Raw genomic sequence first — 9,937 nt, 5'->3', positions numbered from 1 at the left:
AAGCCAGGCTTACCTCATAGGTTTTAAAAATTATTTTATTTTCCTCTTGCAACAACAAAAGCCCACTAAAGGGAAGCGAGAAGAGGGTATTACTCGAAAGCAACCACAAATCAAACTGTTGGACTGCTTTATCATTTATGCTGCTGGTAGGTATCAAATCCCAGCAGGACTAGTGTGTGTTGGTCTGAGTAATGGTAGAAAATTTCCAACACACGCAGGTTTTGTCAGGGGAATATGACTTCTGTCTGTCTGAGAACCAGCGAACCACAGCAAGAGACACTGAACTAGTAGGAGAAAACTCCTCTACCTCGTGGGCACTGGGGGTTCAAGGAATCATCTGAAGCTGTTGCTGACTGCAGTGGTAGCCACAGGAAAACATGGAAGTTTGGGACTTGCTTGGGTTCTGAAATGGAATTTTTCAGAGATTTAAAAATTTATGTATTCTGAAATCTCTTAAATTTTCTTGAGATTATTTTTTCCAAACTTTTGAAAGTTTTTGTTGTCATTTGAAACTGTGCTTTGAACACAATATTTTGAAACACATATGACCTTTCAGGGAACACCAAAGCGAAATTCTCTTTGTTTTGATAGAGGCCAAGTCACATCTATTCAACAGCAATCCTTACAAAACCTCCTGCCCCTGGAGGGGCTTTCTGCAAAGAAAACCACAACAGGAGCTGGTGCCAGGGCAAGAGAGTTAGGGGAGAGAAGGGCACCAAGCACCCTCCCTACTCATGGGCTGTCAACGCCCAGCATGCAAGCTGCCGCCCACCTGTTGTGCTGCCAAGGGGCGTTCCTGGAAATACTGTTGGGTGGGTGCACAGCCTTGGTGGCACGGGGACCAAAGCTGCTGTGCCTCAGTGGCTCCACAGTCCCCAGTCTCCTTGGGCAGCGCTGAGAGCAGACCTCCTCCATAACAGGAGGCCTCCTGCCCAAAGCCTCTTGAATCGCTCTTTCCTAGACTGCTCGGTGCTACCTACTCTTTAGCAGGATGCTCTCTGGTCACATACGAAGACAGGTCTTGGCCTGAGTGCTCTCCACAGGATGGTTATCTCCTAAGGATAAGAGAAATCCTGGGCAGTAGAGGGTGCTGTGAAAGCATTTGTGAGGGAGATGATCCACGTGGACCATCTGGATCCACGTGGTGTTGTGGAGGCCAGGCCGGGCTCGGAGAGAACATTTGGCGGTTCTCCACAGCCCTGAGGAGATGTGAGGGGTGGCTGGGTGCTGCTCGCCCATGGCCACATGGGGTGGAAATTCTGCAGGGTTGGAGCCTTCTCTGCCAGGAGGATGGGATAGGCCACTTTTGATCCAGCCCTGCACTTTGGTCACAACAACCCCATGCAACACTACAGGCTTGGGGCAGGGTGGCTGGAAAGCTGTGCAGAGGAAAAGGACCTGGGGGTGTTGGTCGATGCTCGCCTGAACATGAGCCAGCAGTGTGCCCAGGTGGCCAAGAAGGCCAACGGCATCCTGGCTTGTGTCAGGACTCGTGCAGCCAGCAGGACCAGGGAGGTGATCGTCCTTCCTGTACTCTGCTCTGGTGAGGCCACACCTCGAGTGCTGTGTTCAGCTTTGGGCTCCTCAGTACAAGGACATCGAGGCCCTGGAACATACCCAGAGAAGGGCTACGAAGCTGGTGAAGGGCCTGGCACACAAGGCCTGAGAAGAGCGGCTGAGGGCACTGGGGTTGTTTAGTCTGGAGCAGAGGAGGCTCAGGGGAGACCTCATTGCTCTCTGCAGCTACCTGAAAGGAAGCTGTGGGGAGCTGGGGGTCGGCCTCTTCTCAGAGGTAACTAGTGACGGGACTAGAGGGAATGGCCTCAAGTTGTGTCAGGGGAGGTTCAGGTTGGGAATTAGGAAACATTTCTTCTCAGAGAGAGTGATTAGGCATTGGGACGGGTTGCCCAGGGAGGTGGTGGAGTCACATGGGGTGTTTAAGGAAAGGTTGGACCAGATGATCTTGGAGGTCTTTTCCAACCTTAATGATTCTGTGATTCTATGATTCTCTGATTATTAACTGTACTGCCACCAGCTACACTTGTGCTGCTTCAGCTGGGTCAGTGGTATGCATTCACTGTGATCACCACAATGTAGTATGTTTTGCTGATATTTCAATAGCACTGAGCAGCAGTGGATGGGGAGGAGCATGGAGGCCTGTGCCCCAGACTGCAATCTGGTGAGTTTGGGTATCACTTGGAAGCTCAGTAGAGGTGCAGAAGAGGTTTCTGTGGCAAGCAAGATCTTTATCTGCAAGGATATGGAGCCTGCCTAGCAGCCCTCATCTGTGCTAGACTTTCTGTTGCACAAAGATCTGCTGCTGGAAGACACTTTCTATTTTCTAAGATGAAGATGAGGGCTTGAAGCTGCTTTATTTTAGGAAAGTGAGATGTACTCTTTCAGTGACAGCAACACAAAACACCATCACCATGTGCTGGATGAAAATGCAAAGTCCTCATTTATTCTTCAGGCCCTCATCACATGCTGCAGCTGTAAAGTTGGCCCTGATGTGAGCTGGGGTCAGTCCACAGACCTCCAGAGTCTGCTGCCACCCAGCACTGCCACTATGCCTTGGTTGACTCTGCATTTCTTCTCTTTGCAGCTGTGGAGGAGTGAGAGGGGAAGAAATAAGCTCCTCTATAGTTCCCTCCTTGTTTTCTAGCCGGTTATGAAGCTTATTGTTGCTCCTTTTGAAAAACATCAGGAGAGGCTCCTCTGTACTGTTGAGTTTAATTTAACAAAAAAGTCGAGTTCAGTTTTTTTCTGGTTTGTTAGCAGCAGAGTGTGAAGTCCACTACTGGAAACAAACAAACAAAAAACAAAAACAGAGCACCTCTGTGTCTGGATTGCTGTCCTCCTTTGTCATCAGAGAGAGAAGCAAGGCTTTGTGCAATTCCATTGATATATGCCTAAACCCCATCATCCGCTCTCTGTGAAGCTATTTTGTAAAGCATCGCAGGATGGCAGCTGGGCAGAAGCATGGCATTAACTTCGAGGTCTGACTGATGCTGGGCTGTGGAGTGGTGGAGCAACTCCCTGAGTGTCCTCAGGTCCCTCCATATTTTTCAGCACTTTCTTGGTGAGGGAAAGCACACCTTGATTTTGGCTTTGGTTTTGTTGATTAATGGCCATGCACATGCTGGTTGTCTGCTCACCATCCTCTGAGCCAAAAGCTAGTCTTATTCTCCACTGATGTTCACACTCTGCATCCTTTTATAGCTTGGCTTCACTATAAAACACAGGTCTGTCTTTATGTGAGGGGCAGCTCGAGGAGAAAGGGTTTCTGGACACAGGCTGCTGGAGAACAAAAGGGTCAATCCTGTTCCTGAGATCTGTGGGGACCACAGTCCTGCAAGCAACACATTGCAGGGCCACAGCAGGGTTGCCCCTGCTTGTACAAGACATGTGTCCTCTCTCTTCAGGGGAGCAGCAAGGCCAGGGGAAGCCTCATCCACGCCTGGGAGCCACCAAGCCTGTCCATAGCATAAGACTGGATTAGTATCGGACCCTCGAGCCATGGCGGTGGGGAAGGCTGTCACGTCACATCTGCTGGTGGAGGTTGTCTCCAACGCTGGAAGTGCTGGGGAGATGGCTCTGTGCTGGGACAAGGCTGGGAGCTGGGTTTGACCGAGTGCTTTGGTCTTTGAACAGCAACCAAATGCAAAAGCTGTTTTTAGCCCATTGGTATGTAGCAGGCAAGGTAATTCCTAGGCTGGGGCTCTTCTCTTCTCATTGCTTCTGACATCTGCCTGGGAGGGAGCTGTGCTCCTGCTGATGGTCCTCAGGTGTAGTTCTTCACACCCCAGCCACAGCCCTGCATCTCAGAACAATTCCCAGTGGTCCAAACCCAATCCGTATGCACCAGGGATGAGTGTTTTATTTATTTATTTATTTATTTATTTATTTATTTATTTATTTATTTATTTATTTTTCCAGCAGAAAACAGCATGAAGTGCCATCCACAGCTGCCTTCTCACAATCTGTTGGGTGGCACACCCACGACCAGCAGTGTTAATGAACCCTAGATAAAGGGACTCCAAACACAATTTTGCTACAGGGCTCACAGTCTCCTGGAAGAGCAAGCCATGGATGGCTGGCTTGAAAAGATGAACTGCTTGTCGGTCATGTGCCAAAAGCCTCGGGGTCCCCAGGGAGCAAGGGAGGGCTGTGAAGGGCTCTGGAGGCAGGGGGAGAGATCCATGGGCATCACAAGAGGGCTGGTCTCATCACGGTCTTGGCTGTGCCATGGCCATGGTCTGAGCTGCCCAGAGACCAGGGACTGGGGCAGCTTTCTGGAGCCTGAAGTTTCCAGGGTTCCCAGAGGCCCTTCTCAATGGCCAAGCTGCCAAGGGCAGCTGGTTCCTGCAGGTGAAAGCTACTGGTTGTTCCTCGCCAGCATCTCGCTTGAACGCTTAACTGCTGATCCATCGTAAATGTCAAGCTACTGTGACCTCCTCTTTCTTGGATGCCACTCTTGTTCCTGGAACAAAATAAGGAAGCGGCCTGTGGACCTGGTGCTACAGCATCTTACTGGGATAGGCAGGTTGTGATGGTCCCTTGCTGGACCAGTGGGTTGGTGAAAGGGGCCTCCCTGCCCTGTGCAGGAGACTTCTGGAGACATCTGAAGGTTTGGTTTTGGGCTGAAGTGCAGCAAGTGTCACCTGCTCTAGCTGTAGGAAGGCTGTGATATAGGAGAAGTGCTGGAGGCAAGCATGCCCAGAGGTCTCTGCATTACTGCTGGGTCTCTGTGTGCTGTGATGAGCTCTTGAAAAGCTTCAGCATCCATAATGAAGCATGGTCCATGCACAGAGGACATGAGATTCTGGAATGATGCCTTCAGTGATGTCGAAATTGGGTCTCAGTAGACACGGACACCTGAATGTAGCTACTGGGCAGATGTGGCTGCCCTGTGGGTTTGGGGGAGTGGTGAGGTCTTTTGAACTAACTAAAACACCACTGGACGTCGGAGGGTTTGCAGAGCCACATGCAGACACACCCAGCGTTACTCATGTTATATGTTTGAAGGGAGTCATGCCTGCAATTTATGGAGTAAGGAGGAGACAAAACTTTATGTTATCTCAGCACCAAGTACTTCAAACTTCATGGGCACAATTGGGGCACTACATGAGGCCTTGTAGCTGCAGAAGAGCTCAGGAGAAGAGGCAGATATGACACCCAAGAAGTTCACAGGTAATGCATTCACTTTGACCTCGAAGCCCTTCCCTCCTTTGCTTCACTTCACCAGGCTGCCCGGACATAAAGCAGCATCCCTGGTTCTGTCCCTCCGGATGATGCCTGGATGGAGAATGGTGAGTCTAGAGGACAGCCAGACATTTCTGCTGAGCAGGAGCTTGGGGAGTTCTGGTGCTCAGATACATGCCTTGCTTCATGTAGGGAGCTGCTGCAGGACTCTGCTTCATGGAGCTGGGTGGCTCAGCAGAGCAGTCCTGCCTGCCCAGTACTGTCCCCACCTTGCAAAGCTCCTGACCCTGTGGGGTTAGTCCCACCAAAGCCTCTGCTCAGGAGGCTTCCTCATCAACAGTCTTCTGTGGTCTGACTGTGTGTGTGTCAATCATGAGGTGCGACATTTCTCCTGCTGCTCTTTGCTCTTCCTGATACAGACGTGGGTTAAGTTGGACAGACCCTAGGAGGTCTCTGGTCTCTACCTAGTCTCAAAGCAGGGCAATTTTCCAGCCAGACCAGGCTGTTCAGTACTTTGTCCTGCCTAGTTCATAGCATCTCCACAGACGGACGTCCCACCAACACTCTGGGCACCTGTTCTACTGCTTAATTACACTTACAAGATTTCTTTTCCCTGACATCTGCTGCATTGCTAGACCTTTCACCAACCGTTGATCTTACTCTGCAGGTCACTGAACAAGAGATGACTTATGTTGGCCTTTCTTGGGACAACACTTCAGGAGTGTTGAGACAGGAAATACCATTCATGTAACACTGTAGGGCCATTAGAAGTCATTAGAATGTCTGCTCCATACATAAGCAGCTTGCCCCAAATGGGAAGCTGTTACGAAAGTTTCCCCTTCTTGACAACCAGTAATATCTTGCGTGTCTTCTGCTCTAGCAATTGCATGCCAGTGGCTTTCCCTGCCACTTCTTAACCTTTTACTTGTATTTATGTTTTTCTTGGATACCTGTGGTTAAGGCTGTCAGTGCACGGTAACATCATATTGCATAAAAGGAGCCTTGGATCATCAAGTTGATAATGAAATACCTACTTAACTCCATGGCACTTCTCAGCATGGTTTTCACTCTTTTCTTGTATGTGTTTGTAGGTGCTTAAGTTCCTGCAAATATTTTATACTTCTTAGACTTCTTTGGGTTTCAGTGCATTTTCTTCAGTACCCCAGGTGACTCAAAAACAAAACAAAACAAAACAACAAAACAAACAAAAAAGAACAACAAGACAAAATAAAAAAAAATACACAAACCCCAACTATTTTTGCACTCTATCCTCTCTATGTTCTTCAAAACACTACAGCTCCTCTGCTACATGCTATATCCACCAAAAGCATTGCAGATACTCTGTTTTCCACAACATACTCTGATTTGCACAAGCCACTGTAGAAGAGTTTGCAGGTAAATGAATGCTGCCCTTTGGATTGCTTGGATTGTGCTGTCAGCCCTGGATCTGAGTCCTGACATTTGTGCTCAATAAAATGCCATGTGAGCGGTTTTAGCTTCCCACTGAGTTACCAAATCAGCCCTCTTCCTCCAGGACCTCAGCTGGGTGTGGGGAAAAGGACCTGTCATTAAACAAATCTCTTACAAAGTCCCACATCCTGCTCTTGCATGTGTGTTTCAATTTAGGAAAACAAACAAAAAATAATCCCGTTGGTGAAAACCTCAATAAACATAGGTACATCCAAAACAGAGGTATTTCATGCTGACAGAGAAAAATACGCTAAGAAAAAGTGTTATCACTGGTGATACCACCCCAAAAAATTTAGGAGCACTTTGTGCCCTGTTCTATCTTCCTCTGTGCTAGATAGTCACTACTTGAACTCCTTCAACGAAGGTGACAATGTCCTTCCAGATCTGTGGATCAGCTTGGCCCATGGAAAACTCGGACAGGAGATCTCTGTGGTCTGCAGTCATATCCTCAGAGCAAGCTGGAGCAAGAGCAAAACTAGCTGTTCGGATAGCATTGAACAAACATATCAATCATTAAGGCGGAGATCCTCCTGCTCTATGGGAAAGGGTTGCTCAGTTTCCCAGGGAGGATGAGGGGGGTTGTGCTGGCACCCAGTTTCAGAAGAAATAAGCTTCCGTGAGGTGGAAACTCCAGTGAAAACCAAGCTGCCATTGTGTGTGTGATACAGCTACATCTTCAGCCAGGACAGGTTGTGGTGTCTATTCTTGTATTTCAAGGTTTCTCCCATATCTTTGCTACCCAACCAGCTATTAGTGACTTGGAGATCTCTCATCAGCCTTCGCTGAGATACCTGTTTCCTGACCAAGCCCTTCCAGCACTCCCGTGTTGAGGAGGACCCACTGATGACAACATAGTTCTATGGTCTCTGCCCTCCTGGCTCTGCACCTCAGCACCTGCCCTGTGCACAAAAGCTTTTTCCTACCACTTCTAAGACTTGCTTTACACCCTGTGAAGAGGGGGAAGCTGTTATGGTCTTTCTGGGGCTGTGCTCCCCAGGACAGGCTCAGCCTTGCGGATTGCCAGGACAGTCCCCTGCCATGTCCTTCCTCTAAAATCTGTTCTTGGCAGCTCCTTGGCTCTCACGTGGGGTGCATCAGGGCTCCTAGCTGTGGGGAAGAGCAAGCTGCTCAGGCAAACTTGCAGGCAGTGGTTTGCAATAGATCTATCACTTCTTGTCTGGCCACAGAAGTCCAGTTTGCTTTCCAAAGTAATGACCTTGAATAACCTCCTGATACAAATTTTGCCCTTTAACACTCATGAGTCAGAACTCAGAGAAAAGCTTGTGTAGGACAGGAAGAATGAAATGGGAAAAGAGCGGTTGCAGGGTAACTGGGACAAATCAAAGCCTTCAAAAGCTCAGGACTGTGTATCTCTGAGCCAGTACATAAAACATGCTTGTCTCTTTGCGGTGAGCAGAGCAGAACATGAAAGGGACCTTCTCTGGTCAGGCAGGTTTGGCTCTGGAAATAATGCAGCCTGACTTGGGTATCAAATGGCCGTGCTGTGAAATGAGCAGGTTCAAATTTAGTCCTGGTCTGAGCTTTCTTCTAACACAGCTGAGACATTGCAACACAAGCTCTAGACTTGAAGCTCACTGTAAAGGACCTGACCTTCTGGTTGTTCTGAGGAGGCATAACATTGGCCAAACACAGATGTTGCTTGTTCAGACCAAGTTGGAGTCCCCAGTCAGGCTGGTGGTTCCCAGAACTTGCACAAGCTGCAGGCAGGAGGAACCCTTTTCACTTAATGTCTTTGCTGCCATTAAAGACACAACAAAAAACAGTTCAAAAACCAGGGCACATCAGCATGTCCAGGGTAGACATGTCTCCAGCAGTGGTTGGCAGTGGCTGACAGTAAATACCTAGGTAGGGTATGAGCAAGGTTGTGGCACAGAGGGAAGGCTTTCAAACGTCACAGTGACTATTTTTAGCTCTTATTAGACTTCACATAAAATGAAATGAAAATCCAAATCTGACAGTGACTAGATTTTGCCATGCCAAATGGGTGGGTTGTCTACCAGCCTTGGCCAAAGCAGTTCCCAGAAGAAGACCCATGGTGATCTCTCCATCTTTGATTCAGAAATAAAGCTGCAGAGGCTGGTGGACAAAGCAGAATGCAACCCTGGTCCCAGCTCAAAGAGCAGAAATGTTCATGCTGGGCAGCTGCTTCTGCACCAGGGAAAGGTCTCAAGGAGGTCTGTGCAGAAGAGGGGGTCCCAACCTCACAGCAAGCTCTTGCGGATCTATTGGATGAAGGAAGGAAGGGAGGATCTGGGCCATGAACTTCTGGAGCTCCCATGTTGACTGTCCCGCATTCCCCAGCTATTGGAAAGTGGAAGATGTCCAATATATCAACTATGAGAAAGATGGAAGAAATGCCCCAAGGTGGGACCCCAGTGCTGCAATCTTAGTGAGCACTGCATGAAAAAAACGCAGTGTAGACCAGGAACCGTTAATGCGCTAATTGCTGGCTCAGGGATGACTATCCCTTGTGCCAGTCTGGTTATGCTTGTTTTCCTCCACCTGTTTTTTGCCTGGATGCTGCTCTGCAGTCACACAGGTCCACCTCAGCCAGGGCCATGGCTTCTGGTGACAGTCCTGCTGCAAGTGGGAGGCTGGGCTGTAGACTCCAGAGTTTCTGTCCTGCCACCATTGCTCCCCTGGCAGGAGGAGTGGTGGTAAGATTGGAAGATGTGTGGTTGTAGGGGCCTGTGAATGCAGAGCTATCACAGAAGGCTGATGGTTGTGCCAGCCCCCATGAGATTTGCTTTGCAATCTGGATTTCCATGCCAGTAAAAGTCAGACTGTCAGTGCTGTGTGAAGCTGGTATTCCTCCTTTCCTGGGTGAGCCTCTGTATCTTCCCTTTTAACCCAGGCATGGTTGCGTCACCTTCTCTAGGTAATGTGGTTGTCCCTGTGCCTGCTGAGGGCATGCAGAGCTGACACGCATTGCTAGTGAGTGCCTGCAACAGGAAAGCCAAGTATGAGCAGCTGGTGACCTCTTCCAACCCCAGAGCACATTCATTGCCCTTTGGATTACAGATGAGGTGGCTGGAATATCCATGAGGAGGTATGCCAAAAATGCAATTCCCAATTGCAGGGTGCCACAAGGCCTGGGTGTTCCTGATGATGTGATTGTTACCCAACAGCTCGTTATCTGCCTTCAAGATGTGGTGCTTTGCTACTGCTCCCTGAGGTTTAGGACACTTGTGTCTGACTCACAGGGCTGGAGAGGAAGAGAGGGTGGTGTATTTGGAACAAGATT

The sequence above is a fragment of the Anser anser genome, assembly GCF_964211835.1.
Source record: "Anser anser genome assembly, chromosome: 7".
Lineage (NCBI taxonomy): Eukaryota > Metazoa > Chordata > Aves > Anseriformes > Anatidae > Anser > Anser anser.
This window is presented reverse-complemented; position numbering follows the sequence as displayed.